The sequence below is a fragment of the Sitophilus oryzae genome, unplaced genomic scaffold, assembly GCF_002938485.1.
Source record: "Sitophilus oryzae breed Bouriz unplaced genomic scaffold, Soryzae_2.0 scaffold_177_pilon_pilon, whole genome shotgun sequence".
Taxonomy (NCBI): Eukaryota; Metazoa; Arthropoda; class Insecta; order Coleoptera; family Curculionidae; genus Sitophilus; species Sitophilus oryzae.
The window spans coordinates 5,861,702-5,881,472 of NW_022146479.1; the positions used below are offsets into that span (position 1 = coordinate 5,861,702).

The following is a 19,771-nucleotide window of genomic DNA, read 5'->3' on the forward strand; positions in this document are numbered from 1 at the left end:
AGAGCAATAAAAAGAATTGGAAGAGAGAAATGTTTGCTCGGTAGTTAAAAGACCACATCATAACGTGGTATACTGATGCTTCCAAAACCAAATCAGGAACATGGATGGGAGTATTTGAACCAAAAAGTAAATACTAGTAACCAATTGAGCATCTACCCCAGTATTCTACAGGTAGATTATCTTATCTTATAGTCAAGCAGCATTAAAAGTGATCAACTCAGTATCCATCTATTTGATGTTGGTCAAGGAATGCCTAAAGAAGCTGAACAAATGAGGCAAAGATAATAAAGTCCTCCTAAACCTGTAATGAGAAAGCAAATAATCTAGCTAGAAAAGCAGCGAACACGTCCCTACCTGAACCAGAACCGTTCTGCTTCCCGAGTGGAAAACAACTCAAAGTGGAATCAAGAACCTGGAAGACTCCACCCGTAACTTGTAATGGGAATCCTGCAACGGCCTGGATTGTAACGGGATTTTTAGCAGGGATTTGTCTCCTCAATGAGCACCTCGATAGATTGAAGCCAAGAAACAACGGCGAATGTAGATTCTGTAGAGAACATAGGGGACATACCAAAACACCTAATCACTGAGTGCGCTGAGACGATAACCATTCCTGCTATAATCTTTGGTACAAGTGATATCGGAGATGGAAAACTACCCTCTGTAAAACTGTCTCAGATACTGGCTTTTGTCAAAGCCCGTAGGCTATATAATGTGTGTGTGTTTGTGAAACTACCTAACTCAAGAAAGAAGGACACAGTAGATCTATAAGGTCGCAGTGATTTACTTCCGCCCTTCCATATAATATACAATCTACTCTGTAGTGCAATATTTTTATGAATTTCCTACCGTTCTTGCCGATTAAAGTAGCCGACAATTCGTTTGTAGGAAATGTGCCTTTTTATATTACTCCTAGTACGGCAGCTGGATTATTTCAAGGCAGGGCCTTAATTCAAACTAAAATTGAATCCGCAAGCCCGTTTTTCAAATTGAAAAAGCCGCAATAGTCGGCCAGTTAAATTTTGCTCGGAAAGTCTCCTTGCTCAACTACAAGATGGTGCTCGAATTTCAAACAAACCTTCATTTCTTTACGATAAAATGTATTCGTGTAGAAAATTCAGTCTAGTCAAAGGCAGAGGGAACAAGTACATGTGCACGTGGAATGTTGTTTAGGTTAACTGGAAAGTTTAAATTGCTTGTGATTGTTACGTCACGTTTTATATATCAAAAACCCTTTCTTTATAGATCGTATTTTGAGTATACGGTGGTAAATAGCAACGGAATGGGGGCACATAAAAATGAAAGGGGCAATATTAAAATAAATAGTCTAAAAACATATTAAATTTAAATATATAACTAAAGTAAAAAAATGTAATTTTAATAATATAAAAGTATATTCCAATCGGTAAATTATAATTATGAATAATGATATATGTAATATGAATATATCGTTTCAACTAATTTCATTGAAAAACAATTTTAATTAATAAAAATTGCAACTGGTCTTGATAAATTGAAAACAATTTTGATGAAAACGATGTTTCGTTTTTCTTATGACATGGTTCAAATATCTTTCATAATAAATCCTTTAATAAAAATGTGTATATTTTAAATATTTCATCCATTTTTTTTACTCTGGAAGAATGAAAATTTATTATTTTTGGAGCAATAATGACATTTGTTTGTATTTAATAACTTTTAGACAAAAACAATATCTGTTTCATATCGCAGCAACCAGAAATAGAATTTATTTAATTTAGTTTTAAATATACACATATCTGTATATTGCCACGTATTTTTTGGAAAAAAATATATTTTTGTGGGGAATAGTAATAAAAGGAAAAAAAGTTCAAATTCATTAATTAATCTAAAAGTTATTTTGATGATTGTTCATTTTAATTTTTGTTTACACAAAATTCTCATTGATATTTTTATTTATTTGTTTATTTTTTTTTTATATTTTATTATTTTTTTTTAACTAATGTAGAAATTACACATTTTTTTTTAATTCTAACATTACATCAAACTAGGAAGCTTACAGGGTATAATATATTTAATATATTTATTTTGGAAATTGATAATAAAGGAACTCATGCAAGGGCAAAACAATAGTTGTTAATTGAGTCCAAAGTTCGATATCAAAATTTTATGTGTCCAATAGTTTGATAAGACAGGTCGCTTGCTTTTTTATTTCTTTTTAGAACTAATTGCAATAAAAAATAAATAAAATTATATTATCAAATTCTTCTGTATTATGGTGATTATATGTATGGTTTCTTTTGAATTGAAATTACCAACAATGAACATGGCAACAAGATACAAAGCTTTATCGTGACAATAAAATGTTTATTGATTTTTTCATTCTTATTAGAAATAGTAATTAGGAATATAATAAAATTTTAGGACAAGTGGGAAAATTTAAATCAATAAAATTTTGCATATTTTTTTTACTTAGATAAAAATACTACGAGGAAGGTCTAAAATATACGGGGTGTAAAAAATAGTTTACCAAAACCAAACATCAATATCATAGATAAAAATAAATCAAAAAGTTCCTATAAATATATACAATATCGTCGTCGTTGTCGAAGATATGAAAAAAAGTTTTATACAAATGTGCCATGGTTTATAAAGGGGTATATTTTAAAAATATTTTGTTGTATACAGGGTATTCCAAAACAAAGTTTTGCTAAAGTGTTAAGTTTTTTTTTAAATTGCTTTATTTTCTTCTGTATTCAGAAGAAAATATGTATGTATTAGAATTCATTCTATTCAGAATGTCATTTTCTATTAAAATCGTATCGAGTAAAGAAATACTTGAGAAATACCGAGGCTGTCGTTTAAAAATCAAAAGTTGTAGTCATTTCCGGTGAAACAGGAAGTTACCGAAAACAAAATGACATATATCAAATCTCGGTTTTTTTATCTGAAAAAATGAGAAGGTTATAGAGGTGAGCCACTTTTGAGACGCACCCGGTAGATAGGAATTAATAAAGTCATATTTACTCGAATTACATATGTACAAAAAAATGTGTGGTGTAATTAAAGAAACTTAAAATTTTATCATAACTTGTTTTTGGGACACCCAGTATACAACAAAATATTTTTAGAATAAGCACCATTATAAAACCTTCGATTATCTGTATAAAACTTTTTTTCATATCTTAAACAACGACGAGATTGGACTTACTCGCACTAATGGGCCACCATGTAAATGTTCTAAAATACCTGCTGAGGAAGTGACGGTCCTTGAAAGGGCAGATGAAAATAATATGTTTTATTCCTTTTTAAGAACATAGGTAAACCATTGTTCTTGAAGTGGGGGAAACTCCCTGTTTATGAAATTTTGAACTGTTTCTCGAGTGTCTGGCATGTTTTATATTCGATTCCTTCTCGATTTTTAATTTGGCTGTTAATTTACTAAGTTTTTTTTCTGATAACGCTGGCCCCTCTCCTGGCTGCGAGTCGTAAAAAATAAATTGAATTGGATGAAAGAACGAAAATGAAAAAAAAAAAGATCTGATATCGTTGGCACGATTTTTGGTAAATTTGCGGCAGAAATACAGACACGCTAAACGCTGCCTATAAACAACTCAAGTTATTTTTATCTTGATAGAAATTCTCTTTTCCAGAGTTTCGGCGAAAGTTTAAATTTTATTTCGACACCCGTTTGGGATCGTCTCTGTTTGAAGATGGAAAAAAAGTTTTCGTAATCATCCGAGTATTCTGTCGAATCTCAGCCATCTCTTTATTTCAGATATGTATGTCTGCTTATGAATGTTTAATGCCATGCATGCAGAACTTCTTTTTTCTCGGGGACTTTGTAATACTTTTGAAACATTTTTTAAACCTAATTCGCTTTTCGTTTTGTTATATTTGTATTATGGCGCATTCTCACGACTCGTATACTTGACAAACATTTGTAATTGGTATAATACAGGGTATACATGTTGCGTCGGGCATCTATACCTCCATAATTTTTAAGTTATTTATTATAGGAACTCCGCCGCATTCTCGCCAGACCCTGCATGCCAATAAAAAATACTTGCCAAGTACACGAGTGGTGAGAATGCACCTTTATACATAGAGGAAGTAAAAGTATTTTGGAATAGTAGTTACAAAAAAAATTGCAAAAAATTTAAATACTATATACTCGCTAATAGATATTTATAAACCCCTATAACTTTTATATATATATATATATATATATATATATATATATATATATATATATATATATATATATATATATATATATATATATATATATATATATATATATATATATATATATATATATATATATATATATATATATATAAAAAAGTTAGGGGTTTATATATCTATATTTAGAGCCTACTGGCTCTATTCAAATACTTCAGGTGCATTCTCACCACTCGTGTGCTTGGCAGAAATGACCCCTGTGCAGAGTCTGGCTGGCAATAAATAACCGCAGATATAGATAACCCGACAACTGCCCTGTGTTATACCATTGTTTGTCAAAATGGTCACCATAACTAACAAAACGAACAATGTTTCAAAGTGATACAAAGTCCCCGAGAAGTTCTACATGCGCTCTTTGTCGCTGACCATAACAATTTTATATATCTGAAACAAAGATGACAATTCGACAGTATCTCGGATGATACAACACTGTGAAGACGATGCAGTGATCGCGTAAACTTTCGCCAGCTGAACAAAGCAGTTGTTGCCAGGCGGCGTTTGTATGTTCTGCCGCACAAAATAACGATATCGAATCTTTTTTCATTCAGTACGACTCGCAGCAGAGCCAGCGGTGTCGAAAAAAACCGGCAAATCAAAATGAAGGAAATCGGCAGTTCAAAACTGTAAACAGGGTTTCCCCACTCAGGAGCGCAATGGTTACCTAATTTCTTAAAAGGAATAAAAGCTATTATTCATCTGCTTCCAGACCGTCGCAACGGTATTTAAATTCCGTAATTGACAATAATGCGATAGCTCATCGTTCGTTTAAATAATGAGAAAAAAGTTTTATACAGATAATCAGGACATTTTAATGGTGCTTATTCTAAAATATTTTGTTGTATACTGGGTGTCCCCAAGCAAGTTATGATAAAATTGCAAGTTTCTGATACCACACACAGCTGCATATGTTCAGTAAATGTTTATTCTGGCTCATTTTCGAATAAAAACCGGATTTGATATATGTCATTTTGTTTTCGGCCAACTCCTACTCTCGAAATATTTGTTAACATTCAGCCTCAATGCTACTCGATGCGACACAATAGAAAATGACATTGAAATAATTAATATATCTGAATACAGAAAAAAACAACACACAAAACTTGAACTACTAACAAAATGTGCAAACCCCTTGCAAACTTCATGGCATTATGTAAAACTCTATCTTCGACTGGCACGACTGACTGTCAATGTATATATTTATAGGAGCTGATTGTTATCTGATGTTTGGTTTATTAAACACACACCCAAGACAGCTGATCTGAAGCAAAAACTATGCAGGCCTGACCAGGATGCCCCTTATCTAAAATTGTGCCTAATTACTGTGAAAAATCATTTTGTGTGCGATATCTTGTTGCCATGTTCGATGATGACAATCGCATGGCTGAAGAACGATATAATTTTGTTGTTTTATTGCAGGCCAATTCTAAAAATAAAAACGTATCAACATTGGACACATAATTTGATAATAACAGTAACAACATTGTTTGCCCACGCATGATTCATTATCAATTTCAAACTGCTATTAAATATATTATACTGCAACAATGAAAAATATTCATTGAACAAAAAAATAATAAATATAAAAAAATAAACAAATAAATAAAATATCAATAGTGAAGCAAGTAAAATGACAATCATCAAATAACTTTTGAACAGTAATTTATTTCACTGTCTATTCCCCACAAAAATATTTTCAAATACGACGGCTACGGATGTGTATGTTAAACTAAGTGAAATTATTTCTGTTGCTGTTTTGTCTGAAGGTGTCATCTGAAACAAATATGCTCAAAAATAAATTTTCATTCTCAAACAAAAATGGATAAATGTTAAAATATACACGACACAAGAGATTTGATATGAAGATGTTGTTCATGTCATGAAAAACGAGCATCATCAAGTGTTTTCAGTATCAGACCGGTGCAGTACAGTAATTAAAGTGATTTTCAATGGTAGTTGAAGCGACATTCATATTACGCCGCGTATTCATAATTATGAACGACCAAATATACTATTGATAGTACGATTTTTGCGCTGAATTATATTTAAGGCTAATATGTTTGAACTGTTATTTAATATTGCCCATTATGTGCCCCACCATTATCAAATACGATCTGGTTTAACGTGACGTAACAATCTGCTAAACAGCTTAACAACATTCCCGCGTGCATCTTCTCTGCCGCTGACGAACAGTACTGCGCGACCATTTTATCGTGAAAATGATTGTTTGAAGTCGGCCTCCTGTGGTGAAGGAAATCGAGCAAGTAACTGGCCGACAATGCGACTCGAATTTGAAAAACAGGGCTGGGTGTTGGTTTGGTGGGCACCCTGCCGTAATGTCCGGCTGCGCTGCTAAGGCAATATAAAAGGCATTTCCATGTTTCGCAATCGACGACAGGCATTGCGCTGCAAGTGGTGTATATGGAAGGCGGAATGCGACCTGATCGCTCTTCGGACCAGGCCAGTTCTGAAACACATTGAACGACAAAGCCATCTGATTTTACAGAGGGAGCAGTTTTCCATCTCCACATCACTGCCAGGTCATAGCAGGAGATGGTTACGTCTCAGCGCACTCAATTGTTTTGTCCCCTGTTCTACGTCTACATTCGCCGTTGAATGCTCATTGAGACTCTCCCTGCATTGGCATGCAGATCTCAAGTTCTTGATTACTGAGTTACGCACTCGAGGAAGCAAGGCGGTATTCAGGCTGAAGTTGTGTTCGCACTGGCTATTGCTGTAAATACGAATTTGGAACGCCATTGTTCAGCTTGCTGGGCATTCATGACGCTGGTCTGAAGTTGATCACTGTGCTGCTTGTTTTATAAGGCAAGATGTCTACCTGGCCAGAAATGCTGAGATGAATGCTCAGTGGTGCAATGACACTTTTTATTTCATCACTGGGCCTCAGACCCTGCATGCCAATAAAAAATACTGCCAAGTACACGAGTGGTGAGAATGCACCTTTATACATAGAGGAAGTAAAAGTATTTTGGAATAGTAGTTACAAAAAAAATTGCAAAAATTTAAATACTATATACTCGCTAATAGATATTTATAAACCCCTATAACTTTTATATATATATATATATATATATATATATATATATATATATATATATATATATATATATATATATATATATATATATATATATATATATATATATATATATATATATATATATATATATATATATATATATATATATATATATATATATATATATATATATATATATATTTTAAATTACAGAATATATTAATAACAAATATTTAGACAATTTAATATTTTTTCGTAAGGTATATTTAATATTAATAAATATATATATTCATATGTAAAATATTGGATAAACCACCCTGCAATTAATGGACATTGGCACTGACAATAAAAATAACTATAAAACTTATAGTCCGAGTAACCGATACAATTGTTCGTACCTGTTTATTGATTAGCTTGTTTGATAAGAAACATTTTTATAATCAAATAAGCCCGTACTATTGGGTAGTGGGAAATTGAATATAAAACAGTACAAAAGCGCAGTGTCAAGCTCAGTTTTAAAGCTTTTTCTTTAGTTAAATAATATAACTATAAAAAATTACTGTTAGATAATAAATTTTGTAAAGAAGTATTTGGAAGAAAGAAAATGGCAATTGTGGAAATCAACTCTCAAACTATAGCTAGTTCTTCAGAAGCTCCCAATGATCTGGAGTTGATGGCTGCTGAAGTTGTTCAAAAAATTACCAAAGAAAATCTCGAGGAACTCTCTATCGTAGTCGAAGAAAATGATGAAGGACTGCAAGGCGTTACCGGTGAAGAACAAAAAATCGAGGTTGAAGTGAACAATCAAGATGGGGTTGACATGGAGAAAGAGGACAGCTTCCATTTGGAATTGTTGTTTGCGGAAGGGAAATCCGCTTTGGACAACAAAAGAGCGGAAGGTTCTAAAGGAGATGAAGACGCTGACATTTCGAGCGTGATTTCCATGCCAGACTCCGATGACATTTCCATCATAGTACCAGGAAAGTACGATAGTATATATCTGTTTATCATTGTAGCCATTATAATGGCTTATACTATTGTTCTCTCTGTATTACCCACTGTCAATGAGAATAATACAGAATAATTTTTCTTTAAATATCATTTATTTTTATTTTTTTGGTATTAATTTTAATATTTACCTGATTTTTTTTATAATGTTTATAAAAATTATTGCTCTTTTTCGACAACAGAAATCAAAAATAAATTTAATATTTTTTGTCTATTTTTTTTTCTAATTTTTATTCTGCAACAGTATTATAGTGTTATTGTGTGATTTTGTTCTTTATGGAATTAATACAATAATATATTTTGTGATATAAAATAAGTTAGTGTTAGTTATATTTCTGTGCCAAAAAATGTTTGTAAAAATAAAAAGTGTTTTAATTTCTATTATTTTTTGTTGTTTTTAATTACCTCACTTTCTTTAAAAATTATGTAATTTTGTTATATCCTGTTTTTATAAGATTATTCTATTTTTATTTCTTTTTAATATTAATTAAAACTTTAATATTAAATTTTAATTAATATTAAAATATTATTAATATTAAAATTATAATTTTTAAATACTTATAAAAATAAATAATTTGTAATAATTAAAATTAAATTAAAGTTATTATCTAAACCACATATGTTTTAAGACTACTTATATATATAGTACACTAATCTTTATGGCTTTACTAGGTTTACTGGGAATAGTGTACGGGAGTGTATTGATAATTATTATTATATGCGGCAAATTGGCCAGGTTTCTATCTATACAGGGTGTTCTCAAAGTTGAATCATTTATTTTAATAGCCCACATTTTTTTTTTTCAAATTGTACTGTACTTTGATTAACACTTTCACATTGAGGCGACGAGGTCGTGCTCAAAATGCCCATAAATGCACTCTGTATATGTTATATCTCTTTACAGCAGGTTTTTCCTCTTAATACCCAGAGAAGATTTTCTTGATAGATCTGTCTCATTCTGAATATTTTAAGTCTTTATCTCCACTTTTCTAAATATTTTTCTATTATATTGAGGTTTGGTATGAAATTGAGGTCTATTTTTAATCAAAATAGTTCTCAATTTCCGTCTAAAATAATATAAGATTGGTTGATTTTAAAACAGTTCCTGGTATCATAATTTATTTCCGAAGAAAACATACTAAATATTTATGAGAAATGAGTCGGTTTAAATTTAAAGATTTTCTACTAGTAGCTTTCCAACATATATACGTATATATCTGCAGTTGCGGACAAAAATAACTTCAAAGAATCATCAATCACTCTAAGTGTTGAAAAACCCTAGATATTTTATAATGTTAATGCGCTACATACAGACCAGCGTAAAATTTCAAATACCACTCTCTACAGTGTGACCTATTTTGTGTAGCGAAGTTAAAGCCGACTAATATCTTGTATAAACTTCATTCGGAAGATGCAAATATATTTCGGGGAAATGTTACATTCTAAATACCGAACGGCGGAAACAAAGGAATTTTAGCGGCATTTTTGTTGTCTTCTGTTGTTTTCACGACTGAAGTTTTCTTATCTGTTTTGCGATGCAACCTGACTATTGTTTTCCCAACATAGTCGTTTATTCTTAATATTAACTCTTTTTATTGTAATTTTGCCTTTCTTATTATCGGACTATTTTTAGGATTAAGTACCTTATAAGATCACTTAGTTGTCTGTCCGTCCGTCCGTCTGTCTGTCTGTCTGTCCAGACACTTTAACCTAACCATATATTCAGTCCCTTGAAGCTGTGAAAAAATCAAGCTTCTATGCCGGGACCCCATTAGCCAACACGCCACGCCACGCGACGCCATGCTACCCCACGTCACGAAGATCTGTGCGTATGTTTTTCTATTTAATTACATGTATTGCGTACACACTAGGCAACACGACACGCCATTCGACGCTATAACACGCTCTCATACGTGTGATGGACGATTCGCCCCAGAGATCTCACCGACGTGTGTTACGGCGTGTTGTTCCCCGCTTGCCTCTCTAGTCCCGCAGCTATCTACTGTTGTAGTTGATGTAGGGATGTCTAAAAAATAAAATAAATCGATATTTTGAATTGTTTCAGCATCGGAGATAACAAGATAGATCCAGAAAAAATCGGCATCAAAAGATTGATCTTATTAAATCCCTACTGATAACTTTTTTAACTCTAATAAAAATTTCAACCGTGTTAGCACGTGTTAACACGTGTTACAAAATGTGTACACCCATTCCCACGTCGCAACACGTGAGCTCACGTGGGATAGCGTGGCGTCGGGTGGCGACGCGTGGCATGGCGTCGGGTGGCGTCGCGTGGCGTGGCGTTGGGTGTTGGCTAATGGGGCCCCAGCGTAAGTTAACGTAAAAAAAGATACGGCCGTTTATGCCGCAAAAAATGTATCTTTTGACACTCTTATGGGAATCAAAATTTTTAGGATATTTTTTGTTGACCTAGAACTATGAAATTTGGCAAGTCTTGTACTACAAGTATAGGGAAAAGTCTGAAAACTATACATTTATAATTAAATCATAAAAAGTATAGGTATGTACATGTATATTATTTCGTATATTTTTCATTTTATTGATTTTATGGAAAGCACTGTTCATTAAAATGTTGTATCCTATGTTATAGGGCTATGTTATACAGTTTGTGTCCAGGAAGAGTTCATAGTTTCATATTGTCGATTTTCGAAAGAAATCAGTACATGCATATTATTTCGTATATTTTTCATTTTATTGATTTTATGGAAAGCACTGTTCATTAAAATGTTCATTTTTAAATCCACAGTATATCGAAAACGGTAAGTGCAAAGTATACTAAACTATATATTTTTGAAATTAGCTAAAATGTGTCTACCGGACCATGCTAAAATATGTGGTGGTTTCCATTAAAAAAAAACAAGTTGGCGTCGTATCTGTCAAAATTGACGTTTTAAAAAATTTTGGTATAGAGAATCCGCATCCTCGCGAAAAAATACATTAGAAAATCTTTCTACTATCTTTAAATACCAAACAGGAAAATTATAAATCAAGTGAGACACTTAAAATGATGTCCCTGTACAGTAGGTATATCTCCGGAATGTCTTTACAAGAAGAAAAACTTTTTTATTATTGACATTTTGAGAAAAATGCATTCTTTATAAAAAAAAATTTGCTTGTTCTATAATATTAAATTCCGTTTATACTTTTCCAAATTTCCAAATGTTTTAGAGACAATTAAAAAAAACATGAAAATATAATTTAATTTTTAAGACCTAAAATCAAAACGCGTTTCTAGGGTAACATAATTTCGTTTTCATTTTTGATAAAATTTTAATTACCGTCATATTTTTTGACGGTAATTAAAATTTAACATTTATTTAGTTCAATGTTAGGAAAGTATGATAATAGTTATGGGAAAATGTGATACTTTAACAACAGAAAAAATTATGACGTTAATCAAAATTAATAAAAACCATCTATAGGCTGTCCAACGAGAGAAAATATTTTGAAAGATGACATCTGAAAAATGGGAGAAAATACGACTTACCTGTGAATTTAAATGACGTAACTGTCACGGAAAATTTAACCATATTTTCCGGTTATGTTTTATTTTCTAAAACGGTATCGAAATTTGGGGAGCATAAACGGAATTAGCCATTATAGAACAAGGAAAATGTTTTATAAAGAATGTATTTTTCTCAAAATGTCAATAATAAAAAAGTTTTTCGTCTTGTAAACACAATCCGGGGCATACTGGCGTACTGTAGTCTTTATTTAAAGTCTAGACTATTCATAATATGTACCTAGAAATTTATACGGAGCCCTCGGTAGGCGAGTCCGATTTTTTTTAATAAATATTAAATTTTGGATCTTATATTAAAACAAAACAAAAAATCAATTACCTACATTATTTAGAATAATTAAAAAAGAGGACGTATTGTATATTGTACTGTAAAATTATTTTTCAACGAGTCATAATAAAATATAAATATGTTTAATTAAACAACGGAATCTTTTTTTCTTGTATATTCAAACAAATTTATTTAATTAATTTTTGCTAAAAAATTAAACCTTATTTTGTGTAATATAAAACCTTTTCTTTGGTAAACATTTTTGTGTTTAATATGAAAAAAATTGTTTTTCTCTAAATGCTGAATTACTTTTATCACTTTTCCACCAAGGTAAAGCCAACAAAAATATTGTAGATGTTTCGAGAGAGATGTTTATGAAAATGAAATACAAGTAATTAATTTTTTTATTCCTTTTTTTATATGTTAAGTAGGAATGTTCTAATTTTAATTATAATATTATTTACATCTACAAGGCAAAAACTCTACTGGAAAAAATAATACGCGGAAGTTTTTTGTGTTTTGTGCCCCCTATATATCAGTTGTTAACATATTTCTTTAATTTTTAAAAAATTCTTATTACATTATTTATTATTTGGTTTATTGGTTCATTTGTATTAGTTCTGTATTTGTTATTTGTTTTTAATTACCAAGTATTTTAATACTTTTATCAAAATATTTTATAATAATAACCCAAGTAGCATCTATCTGACTTCAAACTAAATCTGACCTGAAGCGACGTCAGACTTTGTGCAAATTTTGGTCGGGTGCTGGTTATACGACCTGTGACGTCGCTTTCCTATTAAAAGTGACGTCGTTGGATCCGAGTCGGTAAATCCAACGATCTGTCGACGTACAAAATAACAACGTACCAGTTTTATTAATTTCCCAACGTCGTTCCCACGTTGGCTTGCACGACGTACATATATTTGAACTAGCCCGACATCTACCCGTTGTCCGAATAGGATACGTCTCACTGATTATCCCTAAAGTAACGTCCAATTATATTTTGTTGTATTTTATGTTCATATTTATAACCTAATTTACGTATCTCTATTTACGTCCGTAAATACAACCCGTTAAGTAGCATTTGCGACCTAATGAACATCATGAACATAACCTAATAAAAAGTTTTTGTAAACAAAATTAATTTTTTTATTATGCCTAAAAACACTAAAAAGGCATTTAGACATTCATCTACATTTTACAGAAAGAGAGCGAGGCTTTTGCAAAATAATAATAGTAGTAGTGATGTCTTGTCTCCACCCGTAAATCCTTTTTATCCGGAAGAGATGCTGCATTACATTGGTGCATCTTAATTTCATTTTGAGCTTAGGAAACCAGCAGACCCCATCCTCCTCCGACATGTGAGGTTAGGCTTAAAAAAGTGGCTGCCCATTTTTTTTAAGGAGAAAACAAAAACTAAAATATAGTTGCACAAATCCACAAATCACTGATAGGCAAAGCAGTGTTCCAGATAGCTCTGACAGAAATTCCCCAGTCGGATGTCTGAAATTCCCCAGAATTCCCCAAATTACCCCATTTTGAAAGAACACTGTTATGATCAGTTATGATTTCATAAAACGGTGTTCAACTAGAAATTTTTGAGATTTTTAAGTATTTAATAGTATGTGTTTGATTAATAAAAATACATAAATTTTAATAAATTTTTATTTTAAGTTCATTATAACAAAAATGTTTTTATTTATAAAGACTTTTTGAGTTCATAAGGTACTCAGAATCTGAATCCATTATTTCGAACTGCACCTGGTACAAAATTTACAAACATCAAAGCGAATAAACAGAATATTATTGTGATTCTGTGACACGTTTAAACACAGAGCCAATAGAAATGATATTAACATAGAACGAGAACTTCCGTGTTTCCCCGAATTTATCAAGTAAGAAACCAGTGCAGTGGTGGGATATCTTTATTTATAGTATACAAAATATATTTAGAATATAGATATATGTAGCGTTATATTATATCATGTTGATTGCCGTGATCGCGATCCCCTTGCCGACACACCATCTAACTGGCAATCGAAAATCGAACATAATTTTCATCAACGAATCGGGCGTCTGGTCGTTGTGCCTATCGTGTATCGTGCAAGCACAAGCCCTACGGTCGTGAACTACGACACTGGATTACATTTTTGTTACTAAAATACTAATTAAATTGTCTTTTTTAAGTAAATCATCATCCTTTTCTTGAATTATATACAACAATTTATTTCTTTCAGCATCCTTTTGCCTTTAGAATATCTCGCCGACAACAGACCGACAATGAAGATGATATTTTAACGCAAATTGAAAAATAAGTTAAAATTCCCCAGATTTCGCCCGAAATTCTCTGTTTCCTTGTTACCGTCAAGATTCCCCAGATCTGGGGAAAAATTCCCTAGTATGGCAACACTGAGGCAAAGTGAGGTTACGTGGCGTACGTTGGAATTATATACGTCATAATACGATTGCCGGTCGTCCGGTTTGATGACTTCGGTCGTGTGAGACGACTAATGTTAGAGACCCGGTTGGAATTGGTATATTGGTAGTTCATATTAAGTCGGACACAGAAATCCGCCATTCTTAACACGTATCCGATTGTCAGCCATTTTAAAATCGTTTTTTGTTTTTAAAATTTATATTAACATTTCGATTTCTAGTAGAATAATATTGATAAGGTTGAGTTTGGGGGGAACCACAGTACAGTTTTATGATTAAACCAGCTAGAAAATAAAAAAAAAATTGTGAGTTACTTTTTTATAGATATTTTTATTTCATAAATCTACCTAATTTTGAAAGCGCTCGTTGTTTTCCGGAGTATTTTAATCAAATATATCAAGAAAGTGACTTCCGTTGACAAAACTGATGTCTGGATTAATGATTCAGAATTACTATAATACGAAATTAGATAGGCACTTATAGTTATATTCGAGGAGTGATTATGAATCCATTTGTAATTAGGTAGTTTGGTTAGGTTTTTATGTATTCTTGGTAGCGAATATGAAACCAAAAATAACGTAAGTGCTTAGCGACGAATTTTAAGTAACTAAAATCAAACGTAATATGACGTTGGTAATTGGTAGAATTACATTCCCTATTAGGTCAGATACCGACGTCGAGGCGACCCGAATCTGTATTCCCCATTTAGGTGCAAATAAGGGTCGTCAGACGGTCGAACCGACGTTGGTACCCGACGTCGGGTTTATTGAACGCGACGTATACCCGACGTTAGATAACGTCCAAATGCTACTTGGGAATAATACTCTATTATTATCTTTTAATGAGAAAATAGGCGACATGAAGTATGTTTCGGTCAAGATAGATTTTTGCTGTATAATCCAAATCAAATTTGTTACAATTTAAAAAAAAAAATACATTAATCAGTCAATTTATTACTCTTTCTTGTTAGACAAAGTACCTAAAAACTCGCATTTTTTAAAATTTTAATTTTAAAATTCTGGCAAAAAAAACCGAGGCAACTTTTTGAGTGGCTGTTTTTCAGTTTATAACTAATTCAGCTACATACCAGACTGTAAGTTTCCTGTTCAATTTCAAACAACTAATTGAATAAAGTAATGAATGAAATTAACTCGAATGAAAATTATATTAGATTTCCCTTCTCCGGTAAAAATCATTTCAAAATGCTCCAGTATTCTATTTTTATCTTCTTTTAGATAAAATTTTTAATCCTAGAGTTAATTTTATAACCGGAATAATTCATTCTTTTCGACCTTCTTCCTACAACACTCTTAACTCACTTAAATCCAAATTAATTTTTCTGAAATAGTGAAATATGATTTACGCCTTCGTTTCTGTCGAATCGTAAATAATATTTGACAGATGCGATGGTAATTTTATGAGATTTAAACAGGGTTGGGTTAGAGCAGTATTAACATTTTATTATTTAACTAGCGTGTCCCAGCGACTTCGTTCGCGTCGAATTAATCATTTGTAATGGTGATGATAAAGCAAAGCAAGAATTTCCATTAACATACAAACTGGATAAAATTTTCTCACATTTATGTCAGCATGAGAAAAAACAATATGGCGATATTATTATATCTTGGTAATATTTGAGGCGTAGTTTCATCTCGTTGGAATTTGACTGTCGAAAAATCCGTTTGCCAAAAATAAGCTTTTTACGTCAAGCAGTTTAAGCAGAATCGTGGTCAAGAAATTACCCAACTTTTTGGAACACCCTGTATGATTTTTTAAAAAATTTCAAAATATGTAAAAAAACCAAATAAATTATGCTTGTCCAAGCGTTTTCCCGAAAGACTAACCGTTTTTTAAATAACAAATATTGTAATATTTGTGGGGCGTTTTCACCCTCTTGGAATTTGAGATTCGAGAAACCCCTCCTTATCGAACCTCTACACCCCACAGTCAATCCGTTTACCAAAAATCAGCTTTAAACGTCAAGCAGTTAAGCAGAATCGTATTACTCAATGGTCATATTTTATGAAACACCCTGTATAAATTTATAAAAAATCTTAAAATGTGTAAAACAACAAAATAAAATATACGTGTTTAAGAGTTTTTCCGAAAAACTCACCGGTTTTTAAATAAAAAATATTTTAATATTTGAGGGATAGTTTCACCCTCTTAGAATTCGAGTTTCGAAAAATCCCTTCTTATCGAATCTCTACACCCTAAAGTAAATCTGTTTTCCGAAAATCAGCTTTTTACGTGAAGCGCTTTAAGCAGGATCGCGATTAATTAATAACCAGATTTTTCGAAACACCCTGTATACATTTTTAAAAAATCTTAAAATATTTAAAAAAACAAAATAAAGTATACGTGTTTAAGCGTTTTTTTCGGAAACTTGACCGTTTTTTAAATAAAAAATATTGTAATATTTGAGCGGTGGTTTCACCCTTTTGGAACTGGAATTTCGAAAAATCCCTTCTTATCGAACCTCTACACACTAGAATCAACCTGTATGCCAAAATTGAGCTTCTTACGTTAAGGATTTTATATATTAGTACTTAAGGATTTTATATATTAGTATAGATTTACTACACTTATGAACGCTGTTGTAAATTTTATAAAGAACGTAATTAATTCCCATTATAATAACAATTTTTTTTAAATAACAATACAAAAATTTTGTCACCAATAAGAAATTATTAAGAAAATACATAAGAACTAAAGTAATACAATTAAAAACTACCCTAAGATGTATAGTACCTTTCACCAATTCCATTCATAGGCCTAGAAATCTTCTGCTGCGTTGGTAAAGCAGTCACGAGAATGACTGACCTAACAGAATGATGGGTGGGCAACAAATCTCTAGAAAGGTGGAGAAACTCACCAGGGCAGGGAAATTCACGGCAGTCTTGATAAGCGGAGACAGAAAGACCATCAAGGCCGTAGTGGATCTACTGACAGGGCATTGTAATCAGAATAGGCATCTGAAGCTCATTCTGAAGCTAACGGGATTGACGGATCAAGCCATGTGCAGGGTCTGTCAATCTGAAGAAGTAACGACAGAACACATTTTATGTGCGACAGCTAGGCAAGTCTTATTACCGAGAACCGCTCTTGGTAATAAGCAATGATAGACCATTGGCAGGGAGCTTAGGAGGGTTCAGTCTCCAAGTTGCTAGACTTTTTGAAAAGGATAGGACTGTAGAATGTAACTTAAGTATCAGATGAGGACCACAAGAGATCTGAAAATGGCGCAGTAGATCAGACCGATAGCCTCGAAGAATCTAATCTAATATTGTACCTTATTCATTAAAAATTATTTTAACTTCTAGAAATATTAACATACACATTTTATTTTCTATTAGAAATCTGTTGAAGATTTTTATCCAGTACTATTTGGCAAATTACATAATAAAATTTAGTATTGAGAAAATATATTTTACAAATTTTACCATGGAACTGGCACTGTCAAGAATAAAAAGAGATAGTGAAACTGATTTTTTAGATTATATATTTATAATACAATTATTGAGAAACAGAAATTAAATAATTATTACTTTTTTCGATAGTAATTTTAAGTGTAATGAAATAAATGATGTAATTATTAGATTATCTTAACCCATCCTTGATTTTATTAAGGCTAATTTATCCTTGCTTACTACGAAAAGCCATAATTTTTCAAAACGATACTACTGCTCAATAAATTAGCTGTAAATATCTGCAGAGGGTGCATATAAAAATAAAACGCGTACAGCATTTGTTATGCAAAGAAAATTCACACTCACAGTTTTAGAACAAAGGCTTTTTCCCCGATAAAAGATTAAAATAGATTTCAGATTATAAATATAATGCATGTGCTTTTGCATGTTCTACTTACATTTAAAAATAAATAAGAAATTTCTTCAGTTTCTTGGAGCTTACGTATGTTTTATAACAATCGTTAGACCTACATTGACGGTATACAGAAAATATATTTTTTATATAAGGTGTGAACGAATGAAATAAAGTCACATTAGGGGTAGAAAGAATATATTAGTTCGAACTTTTCTCTAAGTTCTTGGTAAAGTCTGTCCAGCCAGAGGATACGTGACAGTGACAGTTGTTTGTTTTGTTCATACACGTGTAAATTATATTTTCTGACTTTATATGAGATTGGATGATAGTATATTTAAAACCTTTTTTAAAAAAATAGTATATAAATATATTATTATTTAAAAATGGGATCTATAAAAACAACCAACAAACTCTTAATGATATAATGTCTTTCACAACCACTAAAATTCCATGATGAATCACCCATTTTTTATCTGTAACTAATGTAAATTTACTTTTTTTTATAGGTTAGTGGTAGCATATGGTAGATCCATTACATTCTCCTAGACGCGTAAGTACAGTACATTATTCAAGTTGATGTTTTAAAATGTTTATAAATCTGGTTGCATGGAAATGAGATATGTAAAGAGCCCATGAAACAAGAAAATACTTTTGCACTTTGCAAATTCTCTTGTTATGGACTTTTCATTTAAATTTAGTGCGTCGACGCTTGGGAAAATATATTAATTGCGATACACTCAAATATTCACCGTTTTGTAGGTTTTAGAGGTATATTATAAGTAATATTAAGTGATATTGAAAATTATGTCTGGTGTTAACTTATAAGCATGAATATACTATGGAAATTTATATAACAACTTTATGTTAATATTAACTTCAGTTAGAACTTAAATTATTACTTAAATTTTCGTTTGAAGTGAGCACACACTCTAATTCTAATCAAAACTACGAAACTGTAAAGACAAATACTTCACCAAATTTGCAGCAAAATGGCTAATAAACATTCTAAATTCTCCAACAGTGGTTTAATAAATTTTAAGTGAAATTTAAACTTTAAATATCATAACATAGTTTCTGGACAAACAGTATGTTACAAAAAGAATTCTAAACTCTGTTAATTTTCATGAATAAAATAGATTTAAGACTGACCACAGATCTGTAATATATAGGGGACAGGAGGTTTTGCTACATTGAAATTTTATTTATTACATTTGTTTGTTTATACATATTCTAAACTTATGTTTAGAATATATAAATTTAGACCTTCCAGAAATCTTTAAAATTGATGAAATTTTTATACATAAAACGCAGTGCTGCAACCAGCCAGTTTCAAAAAAACTTAAATCTTAAGCCAATATCAACATAAAGTTTAAATGTCTTGGACTTTTGATCAATCGTGTCTTTTTTCGAATCAGTTTCTGTCAAG

General features: G+C 31.5%; 1 protein-coding gene and 1 long non-coding RNA gene across 4 annotated transcripts in view; both read left to right on the forward strand.

Annotated features, from left to right (window-relative positions):
* LOC115882155 (lachesin-like) overlaps positions 1-19,771 on the forward strand; it is a 450,816-nt gene that overhangs the window by 197,406 nt on the left and 233,639 nt on the right. The gene's annotated exons all lie outside the window — the stretch shown is intronic.
* The window catches only part of LOC115882157, a 260,637-nt gene that overhangs the window by 127,608 nt on the left and 113,258 nt on the right, over positions 1-19,771 (forward strand). Inside the window, exon 1 of one of the 2 annotated variants that reach the window (XR_004050158.1) lies at positions 18,848-18,895. The exons of the other annotated variant lie outside the window; for it this stretch is intronic. This is a non-coding gene — a long non-coding RNA (uncharacterized LOC115882157). Of the gene's footprint in view, positions 1-18,847; positions 18,896-19,771 lie in introns of those variants that run through there. 2 annotated transcript variants of the gene reach the window in all.